The 25,375-nt window shown below is 38.7% G+C and overlaps 1 long non-coding RNA gene and 1 pseudogene across 2 annotated transcripts in view; both read right to left on the minus strand.

Annotated features, from left to right (window-relative positions):
• The window catches only part of LOC144254664 (uncharacterized), a 91,541-nt gene that overhangs the window by 61,576 nt on the left and 4,590 nt on the right, over positions 1-25,375 (minus strand). For both annotated transcript variants that reach the window (XR_013343555.1, XR_013343556.1), the window contains exon 2: positions 9,645-9,771. This is a non-coding gene — a long non-coding RNA (uncharacterized LOC144254664). The remainder of the gene's footprint in view (positions 1-9,644; positions 9,772-25,375) is intronic.
• Positions 3,407-4,783, minus strand: LOC144254662 (dolichyl pyrophosphate Glc1Man9GlcNAc2 alpha-1,3-glucosyltransferase-like; annotated as a pseudogene).

Consider the following 25,375-nt stretch of genomic DNA (forward strand, 5'->3'; position numbering starts at 1 on the left):
TTTAACTTAGCTTTGTGTAACCACCTCCACAAATTAATTAAAATGGAACATTTACATAAAACCTAATCATTAAGTCCTGCAAGAAAACATTGTTATTTTGCTAAGAGATTTAAAAATAACTAGACTAATTAATTTGCTTGTAGAAATGAATTACCAGATAATTCCACACACAGACACTGAAGTACAATTAAAAAGTAAGTCACTGGATGTCACTATTACCTGGAGGAAATGTGGCTTCAGAAAACTTTGCCATGAGAGGAGCAGACGGCTTTGCTGCCTTTCCTGTTTCCTTAGTTTTAATTGCATAATATTGATGTTGTTAACAGTTTTATTCTTTGTTTTCCATTGGTATTGCATTCCCTGGAACCCAAGGGGATGCCCCCTCTGACACTGAGCATTCTTGCTAAAGAGTCACATGTGCGGGTGCTCTGTGGGCAGGGGCAGTACACTTGCCTACAGTGAATGTGTTTCTATGCTCAGCTTTCTGTGGCTCTCTGGATGACTCTGTAAATTTCAGTGCTAGCTTTTTCATGTATCACCTCTTTTTTAATTTGTTGTATTTAGTACTCAAATTAATGTTAAAAAAATAAATTGACATTGCCATGAACATTTTAGATAATAAGGTCAATCTCCATAGGGAAGAGATGGCTATTGATGGTTCTTCAAATGTCAAGATTATATTTAAATGGCTTGTGGCTTCAAAGGTTCACAGAGACAGAAAAATTACATTTGATAATTCCTTAGGGCTCCCATTCTGATAGCACAAATTGTGGAAGTAGAAATAATGGAGAATAGGACTGGGGCTGTAGCTCAGCAGCAAAGTGCTTGCCTAGCATGCATGAGGCAGTGGGTTTGATCCTCAGAACCACATAATAATAAAAAAATAAAATAAAGGCAATCTGCCCATCTACAACTATAAAAAAAGAAATAATGGAGAATAAATGTTATTAATCTTATTAGGTAAGATAGATAAGCTAATATTTCTTTGTTTTCTGAGGATTTGAGAGCTATTTGTGTGTGTGTGTGTTTGTGTGTATGTGTACACAAGTAAGACACTTAAAACTTGTATTTGAAATCTGTTATTACCAAGTCATTAAGAGCTATTCTCATGTCTGTGCTATCCTCTGAGAAATTAAATTATTTAATTAATTAATTAATTAATTAATCTTGCTTTACTGAGGATTAAACCCCAGGGCACTTTACCATTGAGCTACATCCCCTGCCTTTTTTTTTTTTTTTTGAGATGGGGTCTCCCTAAATTGATTAGTGCCTTGCTAGTTTGCTGAGGTTGACCTCAAATTTGCAGTTCTCCTGCCTCAGCCTCCTGTGTTTGAGAAATTTTAATGAGGATATTGCCAGCAGGGTGGAAAATCAGGTTCCAATACAAAACCATGGACCTCAGTGATGCTCAATGCTTTTGCTGGCTAAACTTTAGTAGTTTCCTGTAGACTTTATGACTAAACTGAAATGTTCTTGAGAACCAACATGAATGTAATGAGATGCACATACATATCTAAAAAAATGCATAGGTCTTCTTCCCACACAGACTGAATGCCATTTTTCCTCCATTTATAGCTGGTTCTCAGGAGGAAACCATTCTTCTCTATGTGTCAGCTTGCATGAGGTTTGGTCATGAGAGCAGCTATTCCAGAACAGGACTTGCTGGAAGTTGCACTCTCAGAGATCATGTACATTTTTACATGATCTTTTTAATCAGCAGGAGATTTTTGAGTCAGATAAATTTTGCAGGGAGGGTAAGTTTCTAGATAGCCTGTACCATTGGCTTGTGTTTACTTTTTCCTCCTCCCTTCCCCTTCACTCCTCCCCCTTTCTCTATCTTTTCTTTCTCTATATACTCTCTCTGTCCCTGAGGATAAACCAAATTGTGTGGACTGCAACTATAGTCTATGACACAGGATCTATTATTTTAAAAATATGAGCAACTGCGTGGGCTGCCTTCTAAAACTCTTTTAGTCAAATGAGAGTGTTTTATGTGGAACTGTTCTCTTGAAGGGAACTTTAGGGGAATTTTGAACACAGATTCTGAGTTAGAGTTCTGTTTTCTGTATAAGCAGTTGTCATTTCCTTCACTTCCTACTGGGAGATACAACTGGAGGAAGAAAAAAATGTTTTATCATTTTCCCTGTGAATCTGCCATTTATTATTAATTTCTGGGTATTTGGAGGAAGAAGAGGGAGAATAATAAAATGTCCATGTTTTGATTGTTTGTCCAGTTCTTTAAATCTGTCTCATGGATTTTCACTCTGATACATGGGGTTCACTCTTCTCCCATGTAGCAACTGCACAGTTAGAATCTAACACCTGCATCATTTTCTCCATTAGGTAAAGCACAAACTCTACCTGACAGCTTCTTTGCCCCCACTACTCTAAGGAGGATTGACGTACATATTGAAGTACATTTTATTCTTGATGGTGATATCTGAGGTGTGGCCACACTTACAGATCCATGGAGTCAATTCAGTGGGTAGGTCTGACTTGGAATCTCCGCACTTGTAATTTTTCTCCAGAAGCTTCCTTTTGCTTTCTTCCCCAGTCAAAAGTGCCCTTCATATTCCAAGAAAAGAAATTCTGGATCAGTATAGGTAGGATGTACACTTTGAATCACTCTTCTAAGAGAGATAATGTTTGTTTTCATCCATTTCCATTGATGTCTTCCCTCCTCTCCATTAAGTTCAAAAAATCGCTCATGGAAATGTCCCTGACCATGACTGGGGGTGCAGACCAATCTATTTTGTTGGCCTACATGGGAAGCAAACCCATGATGTTCAAGTAATATGCTTGACCTGAGGAATCTCCATATTGATACCTTGATTTGAAGATTTGTATACTTTCTTCATTAAAGCCTTGTGGAAAGCATTACTTTTTATTATCTTTGTTATAGTGTATTAATCCTAAAAGTTCCTGCACAGTATTACCAGTTTCAAGTATAAATATGCACAGTGTCACCTAAGAGCAAGACAACTGTAGTGTATAAGATATTCTTTTTTTCAGAAATAAAAAATGCCATTTTATTTATGTTTCCTTCAGTAGTGGAGTCTAATTATCCTTTATATCCTGACAATGGTTGACATAGTCTACAAATAATTATGCGGTTAATCAGACTCTGTTAGCTTTCAGAAAACATAGCAGTCTGAATGATCTCAGACAATTTTAACAGAGGAAGATGAGATTTTTTTTTCAGATGAATTTCACTGTTTATGGAGAGCAGTAGCTTCTTACCATGGTAACAATCAGGTTGCTAGGCTCGACAAGGCCAATGATGGAAGAATGATTCTCTAAACAGATCTTCTAAAATGAATGGCTCATGCCACAAGCAATTTTCTTCAAGTTCTGATTAATTTCCCATGAAATAATTGATTTGCCTACTTCCAAGCAGTTCCTCTATTCATTGCTCCTTTGTCTTTCTGATTGGAGGACCAGTCAACACTGAAACATACAGTATGGATCAAGCATGTGTGATGCCCACTGCACAATACACTGAAGTCAGTAACAAAGGGAAAAAAGGAGCACTTCAGCTTCCAGGAGGTAAAAGGGAATACAAATTCACAGCAGACTTCCAGAATCCCCAAGCCAAGGAGGTAGAAAATTTCCATCCAATTAAAAAGAGGTTTTTCTTTTCTGAATAGAATCTTCAGTGAAGTAATACTATAGATGGAGAATAATAACATGAGTAAGATTTTAATGGGAAGTTCTGGGACAGTGAAGAGCAGAGGGAAGAGGGAATAATGTCCTGTTGTGGTCAGAATCAGAAAAATTGAAGCATCTCCTGCTTTTTCCACAGACAAAAGGATCATTGGGAGAATTTCGAGGAGTATGGCTACTTGCCATTGAGGCCTTAGGGATCTTGTTGGGATCAAGAAGTTTCAATTCCAAACCAATGACAGACAGAACTTTGTCCAAAGCATTGTATAAGGCCCAGAAGTTTGAATCCCAGTATGCATGGCAGAGGCCCCTCTAGAAAGGAAAGAGTTGGGAAAAGACTTGAGGCAGCTGGTTTAAGGCTAGGAAAGGACCCAGTGAAGGAGCAGAAACTAGGAAAACAATGAGGCCCAGCAAAATAACACAGACAAAGCTAAAACTGTTCCATCAGACAGACCCATCTGGTTTATTTGCAGCAAAACAGTAAGAGCGTAGCAGGTATATACTGTAAACTGGTGCTACATAGAAGTAGATGTGCTTCAAATGTAGGAGAACGGCAAAGAAAAATGCTCCTTCCACATGCCTTTTCTGAAATAACCGTGCAATGGAGAGCAACATTAATCAAAATAGGAATCCATTGTACTGGAAATGAATATCTGTAATACCAGTGGCTGAGGCAGGAGAACTGCAACTCTGAGGTCAGGCTAGGCAACTTAATTAATCAAGATAGCTGGATGTAGTGATATAATTCTATCTCATAGACAGCATACACAAAGAGTGCATCTGTAAAGATGACAGAAAGTCTCTGGAAAAAATAAGGAACTTAAACTGCAGTAGTTCATATTATGAACATTATGTATCACTTGATCAAAATATTTGGCAACAAGTGACAGGACGTATTCAAACCACACAAAAAAGCAGGATAAGCCAAGGTCCACTCTGAAGTTGCCTCATAATACCAAGGTGATATTGGCAAACTGTGAGTGATAGCAAGCCAGTTGAGGTGTACTTCAAAATCTGTAGAATGGTAGGTGGAAATAATAAGGCATTTGAGGAGAGTCACCCGGATCACCAAAGCAGAAAACCAATTGCCACTACCCGTTAGGGTTCCGAGCGCCATCATTGCTGCAGCACCATGCACTTTCCATGTATAAGTTATTCTTACCTGAGAACACAATCAGACCTAAGTACTTTGTATAAATCACAGACATGCAGAATGGAGGCTCTTAACAGTTTCCCATTTCTAGGAATATAACGTCTTGAGCATTTATTAAAAAATTATTTAATAGTGTCTTTGTCAAACTCTCCAAGAGTTTTCTCTCAGTAGTCAAGTCATTTAGTGTACATGGATTGTTTGTCCTTATTTGATAAATGCTGTCCACACTCTATTGCTAAAGGAACATGTTCAATCTCAAGTAACGCTATGAGTGATAAGAGGGTCAATATAGTCTATAAAGGCTTGAATAACAGGGACTAAACTTTTGTTGATATTTTAACTGAGTCAGGCTCTTCTTTCCTCAGTAACATGCTTGTTGTTTGCCTATAGTGAGTCTGATCTGTATCAACCTGGTGTGTATAGGAAGGCTCCCTGTGAATAGGAAACCATGCATTGATGTAGACATGGGGAAATAGCCTTGGAAACAGTGATCAGTGTCTTTATGGGCATTTGAACTTGGAGTTTTTTAAAAACAACTTTTGACAAACTAGTAAACAGATCTGTATTCATAGTATGTGAAAACATTTCCCAGAAATATGAAGACTAGGATGTGTTTGCATATTTATAGAAAACAATAGCATTTTCCTTAATAAAAGTTCATATGACTGCTAAGCCCATAGTGTCAAGTGAGGAGAGATCCAGGTTTGGTGGGGTCTGAAGCTTGTGGAATTGTAGGAGATTCTTTAAGCAAAATCAAACTAAATGACCATAAGGACCCATTCTCAGTGTCCCTGCCAGGCCTCTAGGGTATTATGAGGAGAACTCAAGCCTCATGTGCATTAAGGAAAATCTTCTTTTCTGTGTAGATTGTTTGGGAAAAGTGAGATCAAGTCATTCCAAAGTACCTGATAATTATACTAACCAGGAAAAAAGATTCAAATAAATCAAAGCAATAATGAAAAAAACAGATGTTGCAACTAATCTGCAGATCCCTAGGGAATATCTTGAAAAACCACACACTCATAATTGGAAAATCCAGAAATGAATGAATTTCTAGACACGCATAACAACCAAAATTGAACCATAAGGATCTAGAAACCTTAACAGAACAGATGTATCCAAGGAGAGCACATCAGGAACAAACTTCCAACAAACTAAAGCCCAGGGCCAAATGGCTTCACTCCTAAATTTTATCAAAAGTTTACAGAACAACTGCCAATTCTTCTCAAATTATTTGGAAATATTGAAATAAAGGAAAAATCTTCCAAATGTATCCTATGAGACCAGCATTGCCCTAATATCAAAACCTGCACAAGAACACTAATAGCCTGATGACCATAGATTTAAAATTCTCAGTAAAACACTAGCAAATTCAATCCATCAGCACAGCACAAGGTTTAAAAATCATGACCCCATGTGAACCACAGGAATGGAAGACGGTTCAATATATGAAAGTCGATACATGTAATTTCATTGCATAAACAGAATGAGGATTAAAAATCATATATCTTGCTGGGCATGGTGGCACATGCCTATAATCTCAGCAACTTGTAAGTCAGAGGCAGGAGGGTCTTGAGTTCAAAGTCATCCTCAGCAATTTAGTGAGGCCCTAAACAACTCAGCAAGACCTGTCTCTAAATAAAATACAAAAAAAGGGGGGGCTGGGAATGCAGCAGTGTGGTTATGTGCCCCTGGGTTCAGTCCTCAGCATCAAAAAAACTCATATATGTCAACAGACCCAGAAAAGGTATTTGATAAAATTCAACACAGTTCTATTATAAAAACCCTTGAAAAGCTAGAGTTAAAAGTAATGTTCCTGAACACACAGGCTGTGTATTAAATTCTAACCCACATCGTACTGAACAGGGAAAGTCTCAGATTGTTTCTGGCAGGATCTGGAATAAGGCAAGGTGTTGGCTTCCATTGCTCTTCAAACAGGACTGAACACATTGACTCAAACAGTAAGAAGAGAGAAAGAAAGAAAAGGCATCCAAGTAGGAAAGGAGGAGGTTAAATAATTATTAGCAAACACCATGAATTTGTATACAGAAAAAAACAGAGATTTGTATACAAAAATTCCTCCAAAATAAAAAAAAAACTATTAGAACTGATAAATGAATGCAGGAACTGATAAATGAATGCAGTCGTATCCTCAGTTGGAAAGTACAAAATCAACAAACAAATATCAGTAGCCTTATTATACATCAAAAACATAATTGTTGAGAAAGAAAACATGAAAGAAATCTCAATTACAATAGTTAATTTAAAAAAAAAACTACCTTGGAACAAATTTAATGAAAGAAGTGAATGATCTCTACAACAAAAACTTCAAAACACTGATGAAAATAAATTAAGGAGGACACACAAAAGAAATACATCCTATTTTCATGTATTGGAAGAATTAATATTGCTAAAAACCCTTAATACCCAAAGCAATTGACATATTCAATGTAATCCTCATATAACTTTTCTTCACATAGCTAGAAAAATAGTCTTAAACATCATATGGGAGCACAAAAGACCTCAAATAGTCAAAACACACGTAAGCAAAAACAACAAAGCTGGAATCATTCTAATATCTGTCTTCAAAACAAACTACAAAGGGATAATAATCAAAACAGCATGGTGGGTTGGGGTTGTAGCTCAGTGATAGATAAGAGTATTTTAGCAGGTGTGAAGCACTGGGTTCACTCTTCACCACAAAAAAATAAAGAAAGAAAATAAAGATATTGTGTCCATCTACAACTAAAAATATTAAACCACAGCATGGTACTGGCATAAACAGACTCCAGACCAACGGAACATAACAGAAACCAATATTAAACCATTATTAAGATATAAGATATTATATATATAATATATATATATATATAATATATATAATCTCCAACTGATTTTCAGCAAAGTAGCAAGAATATATGTTTAGAAAGTAAGCTCATCAATAATTGTGGGAAACTGATCATCCATATGCAATGTTAGACCCCGTTCTCACCAGACAGAGAAATCAACAAAGTGGATCAAACACTTAATACCTAAGACCTGAAATGATTAAACTACTAGAGGAAAATACCAGTGAAACACAGACATTGATCTTGCAAAAAAACAACAAAAGCAAAAATTAACAAATGGAGTTTACAAACTAAAAACTGTAAAGAAAATATTTGCAAAATGACAAGGGATTGCCTTCTGGAAAATATTTAGGATCTCAGACATTTCTCAAGAGAACTGCAGAAGAACTTTTAAAATGTATTCATGCACAAAAGCCAAGTTCAATATTAAGAATTATCTACAGTGAAAGTTCTTATGTGTATTTAATGCAGGAATACATTTAATATTAAGAACTATCCAGAGTGGAAGTTCTACTATCAAGAGTAAAAATTTAACCTACAGAATGGGAGAAAATATTTGCAAACTATCTGAAAAGGGATTAACTTCTGGAAAAAATAAGGAATTCAATTCAATGGCAAAAAAAAAAAAATCATATAGTTAAAAACCGGACAAGTAACCTGAACAGGCATTCTCAAGAGGACACACAAATACCCATGAGCACAGGAATAAATGTTGAACACCATAATTATCTGGTAAAAGATCAGAATCTAAACAAGCCATCATGACACCACTTTTAGGTGCTCATTATTAAGACACAGAACAAAAAAGCTGGCCAGGAGGCACTGAGAGGAAAACCTCCACACTGGTTCTCAAAGTGCAAACTGGTGCAGCCACTATGGGAAACAGTCTGCATGTCCCTAAAACCTAGAAACAGAATGACCATATTTATAGCAGTATGGTGTATATGTATTCAGGGAAAACTCATTCCTTGTTTTGAAGAGGAACCTGCATTTGCACATTTACTGTGGCACTGCTTACAAAATCCATGATAGGTTATCAACTCTGATGTCCATCTTAGATGAATGGGCAAAGAAAATGTGGTATGTATGCACACGGGACTGTTATTCAGTTTTTAAAATATGCATTTGCAGCAACATGAATGGAACTGGAGGACATTTATGTAAAGTAAAATAAGTCAGGCACAGAAAAACAAATACTGCATATTCTCATTTATTAGTGGAAGCTAAAGTTTATCTCAAAGATACAGAGAATGGTGGTTACTGGAGCATGGAAAGGCTGTGTGGGAGGGAGAGTGGAGAAGAGATGGTAATGCATGTGGTGTTGCACCTGCATAGGAGAATAATTTTAATATTCTGCAGAAGATAAGCATAATTAAAAGAGCAGAGCAGCTTTTTAAATATTTCAAAATATCTATTAGCTTTTAAATGTTCCCAATACAAACCTACCTATTACTGATAATTTGTGTAATTCACTATATACATGTACTGAAATGCCACACTTTGCCCCATAAATATGTGCAATTACTATGTGTAAGTTAAAATATATAAGGTAAACTTGGAAAGGCTGTGTAGGAGGGAGAGTGGAGAAGAGATGGTGATGAATGTGGTACAGGTGCACCTGTAACAGGAGGTGGCGCATACCTGTAATTCCAGCAGGTTGGGGGGCTAAGGTAGGAGGATCACAAGTTCAAAGCCAGCCTCAGCAAAAACAAGGCACTAAGCAACTCAGTGAGACCCTGTCTTTGAATAAAATTTAATAAAAAGGAAGTTGGGGGGCTGAAACGGTGGGGGGCACTGGGGATGTGGCTCAGTGGTCAAGTGCCGCCGAGTTCAATTCCTGGTACTCAAAATTAAAATAAATAAATAAATAGGTAGATAAATAAAAATAAGATAATAGTAGTATTAAAATTTAAAAATGATTCCTCTAAATACTGACAATGAAATTGCTTCTAATAAGATCACTGAGGCTTTTCACTCACCCAAGGACACCAGGCTGCTGTAGGTCTCCAGCATCACATCCCTGTGGAAGGTCCTCTGAGCCTCATCCAGGTCCTGCCACTCCTCCCAAGTGAAGTCCACAGACACATACTTGAAGGACACCATCCCCTGTAATGGAAAATGTTTCCTCAACCCAAGCCCTCCACCCTGGGTCAGAACAGAAATACAGAGTTCACTCTTGTGTGAATGTGTGTCTTACATATGTCTTTTATAAGATACAGCTTGATTTGTATTATGGGAGAGGAAAATACCAATAAAAATACCTTGTCTTTGTACTAATTCTACATCACTATTATAGAATTTCCTTTATAGATTTAGAAGTGACCTTGTTCACAGCAGAAACAGGGTGAAAAAAGTTCTGTTCCTAAAAAGAGATAAATCTAGTGTGAAGACTTCAATATGAACACATACTTGAAATACTATGTTAAATAAACTAAGCCACATATTTGTAGTAAGATAGGGTGGGGAAGAAGGGGAAAAACAGATTGATCCATGTTCCCAGCATGTATTTCACTTAGATGAATGTGTCGTGGCCCTGGAATCAGACTGTGAAATTACAAAGAACCCACGCCAGGCTAATGGAACTACAGTGGTGTCAGTCTAGGTGAGGCTGCCTAGGCTGTGACATGTGGTAAAGGCAGCAAGTGTGTCGGGGACTAACAACCTAGTGATGTGAATATAAATGCTTTGCCTAATTCCAACAGTTAAAAAATCATGTGCCCACTCTTCTTAGAAACTATTGATAGATTATAAAGTACTCTCACAGTGGGGGATGGAGGGGTTGGGGTTGTGGCTCAATGGTAGAATGCTTGCTTAGCATGTGTGAGTCACTGGGTTCGATTCTCAGCACTGCAGATAAACAAATGAATAAAATAAAGGTCGATCAACATCTAAAATTTTTTAATTAAAATACTCTCACAGGCAGTCTTGTATTTCCATTCTAGATTAAACAGATCTGCATTTTGGAAGTCTTCCCCTAAAGAGAATGGAAAAACTTAATAGGAGAGTCAGAGAAGAAACTGGTGACACATGACCACCTACACCAGGGAACAGAGCATTAAGAATGCAGCATAGAGAACTCATCCTAGAAAAAGAAAAAAAAAAGAAAGGAAAAAGTAGAAATAGAACACTGTACTAATTTCAGCTTGAAAATAAATGCCTACTGCAAAAACAGGCATTTACTCCCAAGCTATCTGCATAAGCAGCAGTGTAGACCTAGGCTGGAAAATACAACAATGGCCATGATGGGCAGTCTCAGACATGCTGTGTTCGAAGTCCCTGTAATCAGATGTGTAGGGATGCCCACCTGGTAAGTGGATGCATGGTCCACAACTCAGAAGAGAGGTCAAAGATAAATTAAAGATTCAGGAAGCAGCAATACCTCAGGGACTGCTGAAGCCATCTAAGTGGATGAAATGGCTTGAAGAAAACCTAGAAGTTGAAAGAAGAATTTGATGGGAAGATAAAGATATGAGAAGTGCAGAAGAACATTTAAAATATATTTCTACATTAAAGCCAAGTTCAATATTAAGAAATAAATGAATGTATTTCATCATACACATAGCACTGTGGAAAACCAAATGTCACCCATTATAGACTCTGAGGAAGTGTCTTTAAAAATAATATCCCACTTGTAATGAGCAACTTCAATATGATGGCATGACCTGAATGTGAACACATGTGTCTTAGACCCAAGGCAGCATGACAGTTCAAGTGGACACAGGGAGGAGAAGCATTCTCCATCATCACAGCACTGAGTGCTACTTGAGAGACATTAATACAAACAAAAAGGGGAAAACAAAAGTAAAGATTGTAAAAGAATCTCCTGAAAGGTGACTCAAAATAGGAATATTCAATAAAGTAGAAGACTATAAATACCACATATTAAAGTCTTTACATATGTACAAATATCCATAAAATAATAAAAATATCAAAAAGAAAAATCTTCCAGCAAGACAACAAAAGGTAGGCAAGTGGATGAGAGGAGAATAAAAATGGAAGATGAAAAAAAAGCAAATAAAAAGACATTCATAAACAGTAAAATTGTGCATAGGGATATCAGTGTTCCCTAAGCCAGTCACTGTGATTATCTCATACAAACTACACACTTGTAGATGCAAACAAGTTGATTCAAAGTTGCTATGAGAAAGTAAGCAGGCAAACACAGACAATGTATGATAGGCAATCTTTGTGTCCCTCCCTGCTTCAGCGGCTGGGAATACCACAGACTGAGACGCTCCAGTGGAACTTGGTTCTGGCAGTTCTACAGGCTGGGAACCCAGGTCCAGCAGCCAGCTGATTCAGTTCCTGGTGTGGTCTCCTCCTGGCTTACACATATCCTTTCATGGAAAAGGAGAGAGAATCCCATCTCCTTTCAACACCATCAATCCTATAGCCCACCCTGAGGAGTTCATTTTACCATAACTACCTCCCAAATGACATCTCCGTGAGAAATGGAAAGTCTGGTGGCCATTTTCAAAATACAGTATTTAGCCTTGAATATAAATATGGGAGGTAAGAAAAGCAGCAGGAGAGAACAGAATGGAAAGTTACAAGGAGGTAACATTAGAGTGTGGAAAATTCACAGTCCCTTTACAGATAGGAGGTGAGGGGAAAGGGCCTGCTGAACCAACAGAGAGGTAAACTGCAAGATGCACTCACCTCAAGAAGGCTTTCCAGCTACAAGAGAACAAAGGGAGGTGGGGGACAATTAAAGATGCATTTCTTTAAAAAACCCAATAGGAGACAGTAAAACCTAGGTGATGGCATACCCCACAGTAGGGGTGCAGGGGCAAGGAGGGGCTTATGTACTAAAGGATAAAATGCTGATTGCAACTGCTCTGGGTGTGCCTGCTCCCTCAGACACCAGATCTTGCAAGATCATCATTAAAGTCTTGCTTTCTCCATACCTTTGTCTCTCAATCCATTCTTTGGGTTTGGACAGGTGAGTGTGTTTCTCACAATCTCCAAATACAATCATATTTGGGTTTAGAATAAGCTTCCACATAGATGGGGGCTGGTGGGGGTTGGGGCATGATTCTTACATAGTATTAACTGTGGTGGTTTTCTATGACTAAGGATTACAGATCCCCTCACAGTGAAACTCAAAGATCATTTATAATCTTCCATTTGCCTTGGTTGGCCAATGGTGTATAAATGGAAGTGATACATGCTAAGCTATGGCTTGATGTGAAATGTCCCCCCAAAATTCATATGTTGAGGGCGTTGTCCCTAGTTCAGCAGCATTCAGAGGGAAGGTCTTTGGGAGGTGATAGGATCGTGAGGGTTCTGCCTCATCAAAGGATTAATCCATATGTAGATTCATAATGTGAGAAACAGAAAGTTTGGTCGTCCACTTTCAGAACATAGTACTAAGCCTTAATTGGTAAGATCCAATTGTACCCATTTTAACTTTAGCCCTTCCCTTTGCCCACCCCAATTTTAAAATTAGCCAACTGACAGAGTATAACCCAGACCTCCTCCTATCAGGGCAAGGGGTGACACTGTTGGGAGTCTCCCTGAGAACTCCCCGGGCCTTTCAAACATGGTGGTGGGCAAATTGCCAGTGGGCGGCTAGAACTCCCTGGGCCTTTTAGATAAGGAGCCCCTAATGCAACATGGCGGCAGGCAAGTTGCCAGTGGGCAGATAACAAGTTGTTTTGAAAATTTTCTAATTGGTCCTCCCATCTTCTGTGATCGTGGACAGCTCGTGCCCCCCATGAATCTTATGCAGTGTAGACGTGCATGCACCGTAGGTGATGATCTGACCTTTAGTATGATTGGCCCCGGGAGCTTCCTGGTTTAAGATAACTGACTCTCACTTTCTATAAAAGCTAGAACCAGCTTGCAGTAAAGTGCTTCATCTTTGTCACTGCTATCTTTGTGTGTGCATTTTAATCTCCGACGACGGACCTTGGCCTTTCAGACACTGTGTCAGGGATAAAAGCAGGCGGACTGTCCGCCCAGCACTTGCCAGCCAGGTTTGGTGGCACACCCTTCTGGCAGGAGTAGAGTCTGCCATGCCCATCTACATGCCTGAATTCTTGTGGCACCTCGGTGTTTCTAGCAATGACACATGGGCTGCTGGAAAGTAGTAAAACCTTAACAGGTGGGGTAGTGGGGAGGCAGGTCACTGAGGGTATAACCATGAAGGGTATCTTCTGTCTCTGTGCTTTCTCTCTGCTTCCCAGTCACCCTGAGGTGAGAAGCTCAGCTCAAGCATGTACTCCCACCATGACACTGACTCACCAAAGGCCCTGAAACAACAAAGCCAAGTGAACTACATTTAAAAAAATAAATATTTTTGTTTAAAAAAGAATTTTTATGGCTTTTTTTTTTTGGTTTGTTTGCATGCTGGGAATGAAACACATAAACTCATAGGCTATAGGCAAAACCACTAGACCACTAAGTTACATCCCCAGCCCAGAATAAGTAGTTTTGTTATTATTTTTTAACCTTTATTTTATTTATTTATTTTTATGTGGTGCTGAGAATCGAACCCAGGACCTCACACGTGCTAAGCGAGCACTCTACCACTGAGCCACAGCCCCAGTCCCTTTTTATTATTTTTTGTGGATAATTTTGTACAATTTTGGCATCACTGCACTATTGACTCAAAATGAGATGAGAACTGCTTCTACTATTCATGTTTTAGAGCACTGGGGAAGAACTAATATTATATCCCCCGGTGTTTGGTAGCATTCTCCAGTGTACTATAACAGGGACATGAGACTTCTTGGTGTACAGCCAATAATTATTGCTGATGAAACCCTCTGCACTTGTGATAGGTCTCTTCACATTATTTTCTATCTTGTGTCTAGTCTGTGTTTCCAGATACTGGCCCATTTCATGTGAATTACCTAATACAATGACATAATAATTGTTCATATTACTTTTCTCTAAATATAATTTTGTTTTTCTAAGGGAGATAGTAACATCTCCTGTGTAATATCTGAATTTACCTGAGTCTTCTATTTTTCCCTGGTGTTTTGCCTTTTGAAAAAGCTGAGAGGTAAAAGGTATTTATGAATTTAGTCATCTTAACCTTATTTATTATCCATTGCTCTCTTGATTTGAATTTTTTCTTTTTTTCCTGATTTATCACCTGGAGTCACATTAACCCATTACAGCTTCACTGCCACCCAACTTCTTTGTATTCTAATTAGCAAATATGTTACATTTCCATATGGTATAGGAAGAAGGGTATGTTTTATTTGTAATTTCATACTATTGCTTTCTAGCTCAGTTAAGAGTAAAAAGAAGAGGAGAGCCCAACATGGCCGCCGGCGAAGAGGCAGCACATTCAATGCGTCCGTGGTAAGGGGATCAGAGAGACTCATTAATACACCCACATGCGTCAGGCTGAGAAACTTCAAGCAAAATTCCACTGAAAGGAGACCTACCGGGAACTAGTAAGTTTAATTGGAGGTGTCTGCTTGTCACAGACTACTGAATCTCGGCAACGCAGAGCAGGGGCACAGCCCCGCCAGCCGCCGCCAAATGGCTGCTGCTCACTCGTAGCAGCAATCTTAGGAGCGGGCGTGGCCTGCCTGGGCCCACACCGGCCCGGCTCCGTGATCCACCACCAGCCGCTGCTGGGTGGCTGCAGCCCACACGTTGCAGCAAACGTAGGAGCAGACATTGACCACCTGGGCCCCCGCCGCCCGGTTCTGTGAACCACAGCCAGCCGCTGCTCACACGTAGCATCAATCTTAGGAGCGGGCGGGCCTGCCTGGGCTCACACCGGCCTGGCTCTGTGAACCGCTGCTGGCCGCTGCCAGACGAGCGGCCCACAGGGTGCACCGAGCTTAGGAGCGGGCGTGGCCTGCCTGGGCCCACACCGGCCAGGCTCCGTGATCCACCACCGGCCGCTGCCGGGTGGTTACAGTCCACATGTTACAGCGAACATAGGAGCAGACATTGACCGCCTGGGCCCCCGCCACCTGGCTCTGTGAACTGCCGCCGCCCACACGCTACAGCAAACTTAGGAACGGGCGCTGCCTGCCAGGGCCCACGCCCGCCGTGGCTTTGTGAACCACCACCGGCTGGCGCCAAGCAGCTGCTGCCGGCAACCTTGCAGTGAGTGGGGGAGCGGGCGCTGCCTGCTCGGCCCCGGCCGGCCCGACTCTGTGAACCTCCTCTGGTGGTTTGGAGCTACAGACGACCACCCCCCACCTGCCAGCCCAGTGCTGCAAACGACCCCTGACCAGCTCTGGGAAAGGCCCTGCCCACAGCAGGAGTGGAGACTCGCCAAGTCCAGGAGGAAGAACTGCTGCACAGTGATTGACTCCCGCCTACTGAGAGGAGAGACTTGGCCCGGTAGGCATAGCTCCATCTACTGGAAGAGCAGTTAATCGAACTCTAGGACTACATTTATAATTTTTTTTTCTGTCCTTTTAAATGTTTTTTTAATCCATCTTATTTTATTTTATTCTATTTTTTTTAATTTCATTTTTCATTTCTACTATTATTATTTTTTTAAATTCTTTTAAATTTTCTATTTTGTTCTTTCCTTCTTTTCTCCTGCCTTTACATTTCTTTCCAATTTTCTTATTCCCCCTTCCTTGAATTCTACCTGCTTACTCTCATTCTCTTTAGTGACTTCTTCCCATCCCTTCTAATACCTTTCCTCCCAAGCATCAAATAAATTTATAGGAGTAAACAGTAACTCAGCAGTCAAACAGAACAAGAAACAATATGAACAGCATGAAAAAGCAAGGAAGAAAAGGAGTGCAAACAATGCAGGGCAGCCTAAATATTCAGGAGGATATAGAGTCATCAGAAAAATGGTCATATAAAGAACTCATGGATCACCTGAGACAGATGGAACGGAACCTTAAAGAGGATACGAGACAGCAAATTCAAGCAGCGAAAGAACACATTGAGAATGAAGTACATAAACAGATAAAAGAAGAAGTTAAGCATCTTTATCAGGAGATAGAGACTATAAAAAAGAATCAAACAATGATCTTAGAAATGAGGAAAATTATAAACCAAATTAAAAACTCAAATGAGAGTATCATTAATAGAGCGGAGCAAGTAGAAGCCAGAACGTCAGATAACGAAGACAAAATATATCATCTGGAAAAGAGTCTAGCCAACTCAGATAGGCTGGTTAAAAATCACGAGAGAAACCTACAAGAGATATGTGATAATATAAAAAAAACAAATTTAAGAGTCATTGGGATAGAAGAAGGGATAGAGATTCAAACCAGGGGAATGAGTAATCTACTAGATGAAATAATTGCAGAAAACTTTCCAGAAATAAAAAAGGAAACAGATATACAAATTGTAGATACATACAGGACACCGAGCATACAAAATCACAGTAGACCAACGCCAAGACACATTGTTATGAAGATATCCAATATACAGAACAAAGAGAAAATATTAAAAGCTACAAGAGAAAAGAGAAAGATTACATTCAGGGGTAAACCAATAAGGTTAACAATGGACTTTTCAACTCAGACGCTGAAAGCGAGAAGATCCTGGAACAACGTATTTCAAACACTGAAAGACAACGGATGCCAACCAAGAATTCTGTACCCAGCAAAATTAAGCTTCGGATACGACAACGAAATAAAAATCTTTCACGATAAACAAAAACTAAAAGAATTTGCAGCCAGAAAACCAGCGTTGCAAAGCATCTTGAGCAAAACACTTCACGAGGAAGAAATGGAAAACAATAACCAAAGCCAACAGTGGGAAGTACCTCAGTAAAGACAGACGGAGCGGGGAAAGCTAATCATGGAGAAACAAACGAAATATTAAAAAAAAAGAGAGAGATAAATAATCAAACATGGCTGGAAGTACAAACCATATATCAATAGTAACTCTAAACATTAATGGTTTAAACACTCCAATAAAGCGACATAGGCTGGTAACATGGATTAAAAAAACAAATCCAACAATATGCTGCCTCCAGGAGACACACCTGACTGGAAAAGACATACACAGGCTGAAGGTGAAAGATTGGGGAAAAATATACCACGCACACAGTCCGCGCAAGCAAGCAGGTGTGGCCATCCTCATATCGAATAAAATCGACTTCAAGACTAAGTTAATCCAAAGGGATAAGGAAGGACATTATATACTGTTGAAAGGAACCATTAAACAACAAGATATAACAATTATCAATATTTATGCACCAAATAACGGTGCTGCGAAATACATAAAACAAATTCTCCTCAAGTTCAAGAATCAAATAGATCACAACACAATAATTATGGGTGACTTCAACACACCTCTCTCACCATTGGACAGAACCTCCAAGCAAAAGTTGAATAAAGAAACTATAGAACTCAATACCACAATCAATAACCTAGACTTAACTGACATATATAGAATATACCAACCATCATCGAATGGATATACTTTTTTCTCAGCAGCACATGGATCCTTCTCAAAAATAGACCATATATTATGCCATAGGGCAACCCTCAATAAATATAAAGGGGTGGAGATTATACCATGCATTTTATCTGATCATAATGGATTGAAACTGGAAATTAATGATAAAAGAAGGAAGGGAAAATCCAATATCACATGGAAAATGAACAATATGTTACTGAATGATCAAGGGGTTACAGAAGACATAAAGGAGGAAATCAAAAAATTCTTAGAGATAAATGAAAATTCAGACACAACATATCGGAATCTATGGGACACAATGAAAGCAGTTTTAAGAGGGAAATTCATCGCCTGGAGGTCATTCCTCAAAAAAAGGAAAAACCAACAAATAAATGAGCTCACACTTCATCTCAAAGCCCTAGAAAAGGAAGAGCAAAACAATAGTAAATGCAGCAGAAAGCAAGAAATAATTAAAATCAGAGCGGAAATCAATGAATTTGAAACAAAAGAAACTATTGAAAAAATTGACAAAACTAAAAGTTGGTTCTTTGAAAAAATAAACAAGATTGACAGACCCTTAGCCATGCTAACGAAGAGAAGAAGAGAGAGAACTCAAATTACTAACATAAGGGATGAAAAAGGCAATATCACAACAGACGCCACAGAAATACAGAAGATAATTAGAAATTATTTTGAAAACCTATATTCCAATAAAATAGAAGATAGTGAAGACATCGATAAATTTCTTAAGACATATGACTTGCCCAGACTGAGTCAGGAGGACACACACGATTTGAACAGACCAATATCAATGGATGAAATTGAAGAAGTAATCAAAGGACTACCAACCAAGAAAAGCCCAGGACCGGATGGGTATACAGCGGAGTTTTACAAAACCTTTAAAGAAGAATTAATACCAATACTTTTCAAGTTATTTCAGGAAATAGAAAAAGAGGGAGTTCTTCCAAATTCATTCTATGAGGCCAACATCACATTGATTCTGAAACCAGACAAAGACACTTCAAAGAAAGAAAACTACAGACCAATATCTCTGATGAACCTAGATGCAAAAATCCTCAATAAAATTCTGGCGAATCGGATACAAAGACACATCAAAAAAATTGTGCACTATGATCAAGTAGGATTCATCCCTGGGATGCAGGGATGGTTCAATATACGGAAATCAATAAATGTTATTCACCATATCAATAGACTTAAAGATAAGAACCATATGATCATCTCGATAGACGCAGAAAAAGCATTCGACAAAGTACAGCATCCCTTTATGTTCAAAACATTAGAAAAACTAGGGATAACAGGAACTTACCTTGATATTGTAAAAGCTATCTATGCTAAGCCCCAGGCTAACATCATTCTGAACGGAGAAAAATTGGAGGCATTCCCTCTAAAATCTGGAACAAGACAGGGATGCCCTTTATCACCACTTCTATTCAATATAGTTCTCGAAACACTGGCCAGAGCAATTAGACAAACGAAAGAAATTAAAGGCATAAAAATTGGAAAAGATGAACTTAAATTATCACTATTTGCAGATGACATGATTCTATACATAGAAGACCCAAAAGGGTCTACAAAAAAACTACTAGAACTAATAAATGAATTCGGCAAAGTGGCAGGATATAAAATCAACACGCACAAATCAAAGGCATTTCTGTATATCAGTGACAAAACTTCTGAAACGGAAGTGAGGAAAAACACTCCATTCACAATATCCTCAAAAAAAAAAATAAAATACTTGGGAATCAGCCTAACAAAAGAGGTGAAAGATTTATACAATGAAAACTACAGAACCCTAAAAAGAGAAGTAGAAGAAGATCTTAGAAGATGGAAAGATATACCCTGTTCATGGATAGGCAGAACTAACATCATCAAAATGGTGATATTACCAAAAGTCCTCTATAGGTTTAATGCAATGCCAATCAAAATCCCAATGGCATTGCTTGTAGAAATAGATAAAGCAATCATGAAATTCATATGGAGAAATAAAAGACCCAGAATAGCAAAAGCAATTCTGAGCAGGAAGTGTGAATCAGGTGGTATAGCAATACCAGATTTCAAACTATACTACAGAGCAATAGTAGCAAAAACAGCATGGTACTGGTACCAAAACAGGCGGGTGGACCAATGGTATAGAATAGAGGATACAGAGACTAATCCACAAAGTTACAACTATCTTATATTTGATAAAGGGGCTAAAAGCATGCAATGGAGGAAGGATAGCATCTTCAACAAATGGTGCTGGGAAAACTGGAAATCCATATGCAACAAAATGAAACTGAATCCCCTCCTCTCACCATGCACAAAAGTGAGCTCAAAATGGATCAAGGACCAGGATATCAAATCAGAGACTCTGCTTATGATAGAAGAAAAAGTTGGCTACGATCTACATATTGTGGGATCAGGCTCCAAATTCCTTAACAGGACGCCTATAGCACAAGAGTTAACAGCAAGAATCAACAAATGGGACTTACTTAAACTAAAAAGTTTTTTCACAGCAAGAGAAACAATAAGAGAAGTAAATCGGGAGCCTACATCATGGGAACAAATTTTTACTCCTCACACTTCAGACAGAGCCTTAATATCCAGAGTATACAAAGAACTCAAAAAATTAGACAATAAGACAACAAATACCCCAATCAACAAATGGGCCAAGGACCTGAACAGACACTTCTCAGAGGAGGACATACAATCAATCAACAAATACATGAAAAAATGCTCACCATCTCTAGCAGTCAGAGAAATGCAAATCAAAACTACCCTAAGATACCATCTCACTCCAGTAAGATTGGCAGCCATTAGGAAGTCAAACAATAACAAGTGCTGGAGAGGATGTGGGGAAAAGGGTACTCTTGTACATTGCTGGTGGGAATGCAAATTGGTTCAGCCAATTTGGAAAGCAGAATGGAGATTCCTGGGAAAGCTGGGAATGGAACCACCATTTGACCCAGTTATTGCCCTTCTTGGTCTATTCCCTGAAGACCTTAAGAGAGCGTACTACAGTGATACTGCCACATCGATGTTCATAGCAGCACAATTCACAATAGCTAGACTGTGGAACCAACCCAGATGCCCTTCAATGGATGAATGGATTAAAAAATGTGGCAGTTATACACCATGGAGTATTACGCAGCACTAAGAAATGACAAAATCATGGAATTTGCAGGGAAATGGATGGCACTAGAGCATATTATGCTTAGTGAAGCCAGCCAATCCCTAAAAAATAGATACCAAATGTCTTCTTTGATATAATGAGAGCAACTAAGAATAGAGCAGGGAGGAAGAGCAGGAAGAGAAGATTGACATTAAACAGAGACAAGAGATGGGAGGGAAAGAGAGAAAAGGGGAATTGCATGGAAATGGAAAGAGACCCTCATTGTTATAAAAAAACTACATAAAAGAGGTTGTGAGGGGAATTGGAAGAAAAAACAAGGAGAGAAATGAATTACAGTAGATGGGATAGAGAGAGAAGATGGGAGGGGAGAGGAGGGGGGATAGTAGAGGATAGGAAAGGTAGCAGAATACAACAGTTACTAGTATGGCATTATGTAAAAAGGTGAATGTGTAACTGATGTGATTCTGCAATCTGTATTTGGGGTAAAAATGGGAGTTCATAACTCACTTGAAACTAATGTCTGAAATATGATATGTCAAGAGCCTTGTAAGGTTTTGAACAACCAATTAAAAAAAAAGAAAAAAAAAGAGTAAAAAGAAGAAACTGAGCGTTACACTGCCTTTTACATCTTCATACATCCTGGAACCATTCCCAATGAATGAACATGACTGGCTGTTGCTGCTGTTGCTCTGTCTAGCAATTTCCTGTGATTTTGCTGGGGGTTGGGGGTAGATGCACAGAGCTCTTCACAGGGCATGCTGGAAGTCCTAGAATTGAACAAGCTGACTGACCTGGGAACTATGTTTGTAATGGACCCTGGGCAGTGATGCATCAACTCGTAAACAAAGTTAAACTGAACCAAGTGATGGTATCCTCTGAATAGTCCTGTTACTACCTGTGAGCTTAGTGGGCTTTGCACATGCTGTGATGATCTGGGTGGCTGAAACTTTTGCTTTGCTTTAAATTCCCCAATTGTCATTCTCATGTTCACAGGCAAATGCTGAAACTGTCTGAAAATAATTCACAAAACTGTTAAATATCATAAAATTCTGCAAGTGCTAGTTAATATACCATGTGGTTAGTAGAAAATGCTAAAAGGTGTGCTGCAGCACATGCAGATGTGTGCTTTCTCCAACAAGTGTCCCTTCCCTGTGTGCCACGTAGCCCTAAGTGTGAGTGTTCAGTTGTGCCAACTTAAAACTGAAGAACTGTATGAAGAAGTCACATCGGGTACAGCCTCAGCACCAGCTACAGCAGCAGGACCGTGATTCTTCTACTAATTGTTCCAGCTGCTGCTCTACTTGAGAGGGTGCTGCCAGCCTTGAGGAGTTAAGAGGAAAGCGAGACTTGCAGTGGGGTTTGAATGCCACTTTTAAAGTGCACAGGTCCTCTGAGGGCCCTGGCTCTGCCCCTCAGCCCAGCTGCTGATTTGGAGGACAGACCCCATACACAGGGACACAGCCCCAATCAATTTAAGCCTTGACTCTCGATTCTTTTGCCACAATTATTTCCCAAGTCCAAGAGAGTTCACTTGGCTCATTCACAGGGAGGTCAATGTGGCTGATGGCAACTGCCACATGAGAGGCAGAGGTGTCAGCTTCCCATGGCTCAGGGGATCACTGAGATGCCTGCAACCTGGACCCTCAGGGACTACCCAGAACCCTGATTTCTCACAGTGGTCCACAACTCAGCAGCACACCTTTCTCTGCCTTTTCCTCCCTTCCTGTCTCACTTTTCCTACTTCCTTGCACCTACTCTTTGAGGTTACTTTCAAAAATACTCTCCTTACACACATTTCTACCTCAGGTCTTATAGAGTATTTGCTCAGTAAAAGGTGACTCTGATGATTCAGTCGTAATCCCCAGGGAAATGTCTGGCTTGGTTTCCTCCACTGCATTTGTGGCTCTTTTGATTAGTAGATGTTATTTCTGAGCAGCATGCTCAGCTCTTGGAATATCGTTTTCTTCATTTCTCAATTAAAAATAAGGACTTATACTACATGATGTTGTGAAGATAGAAAGAGGTGTATGATACATCTTCTGATATAGTAGATGATGTATGTATGTTCTATTAAATTTTTAGTTTTTTGCTTTTTCACATTGTTATCAAACTTTCAACCAATGTTGCTAAATCAAATGGATATAAATGAAGAAAATAAAATTCTGTCCCTATATACCTTACAAAATAATCATAGATTGAAGGCAAGAAATGATTAAAATCAGAGCTGAAATCAAAACAAAAGAAACTACTGAAAAAATTGACAAAACTAAAAGTTGGTTCTTTGAAAAAATAAATAAGATTGACAGACCCTTAGCCATGCTAATGAAGAGAAGAAGAGAGAGAACCCAAATTACTAGCATACTGGACAAAAAAGGCAATATCACAAGAGGCACTACAGAAATACATAAGATAATTAGAAATTATTTTGAAATGTTATACTCTATTAAAATAGAAGATAGTGAAGGCATCAATAAATTCATTAAGTCATATGATCTGCCCAGACTGAGTCAGGAAGATATATACAACATAAACAGACCAATATCAAGTGAGGAAATAGATGAAGCCATCAAAATATTACCAACCAAGAAAAGCCCAAAATGATATACAGCTGAGTTTTACAAGACCTTTAAAGAGGAACTAATACCAATACTCTACAATCTATTTCAGGAAATAGAAAAAGAGGGAATACTTCCAAATTCATTCTACAAGGCCAATATCACCCTGATTCCAAAACCAGACAAAGACATCTCAAAGAAAGAAAACTTCAGACAAATATCTCTAATGAACATAGATGCAAAAATCCTCAATAAAATTCTGGTATGTCTAATACAAAAACATATCAAAAACATCGTGCACCATGATCAAGTGGGATTCATCCCAGGGATGCAAGGATGGTTCAACATACGGAAATCAATAAATGTAATTCATCACATCAATAGACTTAAAGATAAGAACCATATGATCATCTTGATAGACACAGAAAAAGCATTTGACAAAATACAGTACCCCTTTATGTTTAAAACACTAGGAAAAATAGAGATAACAGGAACTTACCTCAACATTGTAAAGGCTATGTACGATAAGCCTCAGGCCAACATCATTCTAAACGGAGAAGAACTGAAGGCATTCCCTCTAAAATCTGTAATAAGACAGGGATGCCCTCTCTCGCCACTTCTATTCAACATAGCTCTTGAGACACTGGCCAGAGCAATTAGACAGATGAAAGAAATTAAAGGAATAACTTTAGGAAAAGAAGAACTTAAATTAGCACTATTTGCTGATGGTATGATTTACCTAGAAGACCCAAAAGACTCCACCAGGAAACTTCTAGAACTAGTAAATGAGTTCAGCAAAGTGGCAGGATATAAAATCAACACCCATAAATCAAAGGCATTTCTGTATATCAGTGACAAATCCTCTGAAAAGGAATTGAGGAAAACTACCCCATTCACAATATGCTCAAAAATAAAATAAAATACTTGGGAATCAACTTAAAACAAGAGGTAAAAGATCTATACAATGAAAACTACAGAACCCTAAAGAGAGAAATAGAAGAAGTCCTTAGAAGATGGAAAAATCTACTTTGCTCATGGATAGGCAGAGTTAATATAATTAAAATGACCATATTACCAAAAACACTATACAGATTTAATGCAATTCTGATCAAAATCCCAATGGCATTCCTCATAGAAATAGAAAAAGCAATCATGAAATTCATCTGGAAGAATAAGAGACCCAGAATAGCTAAAGCAATTCTAAGCAGGAAGAGTGAAACAGGTGGTATCGCTATATCAGACCTTAAACTATACTGCAAAGCAATAGTAACAAAAACAGCATGGTACTGGCACCAAAACAGGTTGGTAGACCAATGGAATAGAATAGAGGACACAGAGACTAACCCACAAAATTAAAACTATCTTATATTAGATAAAGGTGCCAAAAGCATGCACTGGAGAAAGGATAGCATCTTCAACAAATGGTGCTGGGAAAACTGGAAATCCATATGCAACAAAATGAAATTGAATCCCTTTCTCTCACCATGCACAAAAGTTAACTCAAAATAGATAGATCAAGGACCTAGGAATTAGACCAGAGACTCTGCATCTAATAGAAGAAAAAGTAGACCCTAATATTCATCATGTGGATTTAGGCCCCAACTTCCTTAATAAGACTCCTATAGCACAAGAATTAAAACCAAGAATCAACAAATGGGATGGATTCAAACTAAAA

Source organism: Urocitellus parryii, chromosome 1 (genome assembly GCF_045843805.1).
Source record: "Urocitellus parryii isolate mUroPar1 chromosome 1, mUroPar1.hap1, whole genome shotgun sequence".
NCBI classification, from domain to species: domain Eukaryota; kingdom Metazoa; phylum Chordata; class Mammalia; order Rodentia; family Sciuridae; genus Urocitellus; species Urocitellus parryii.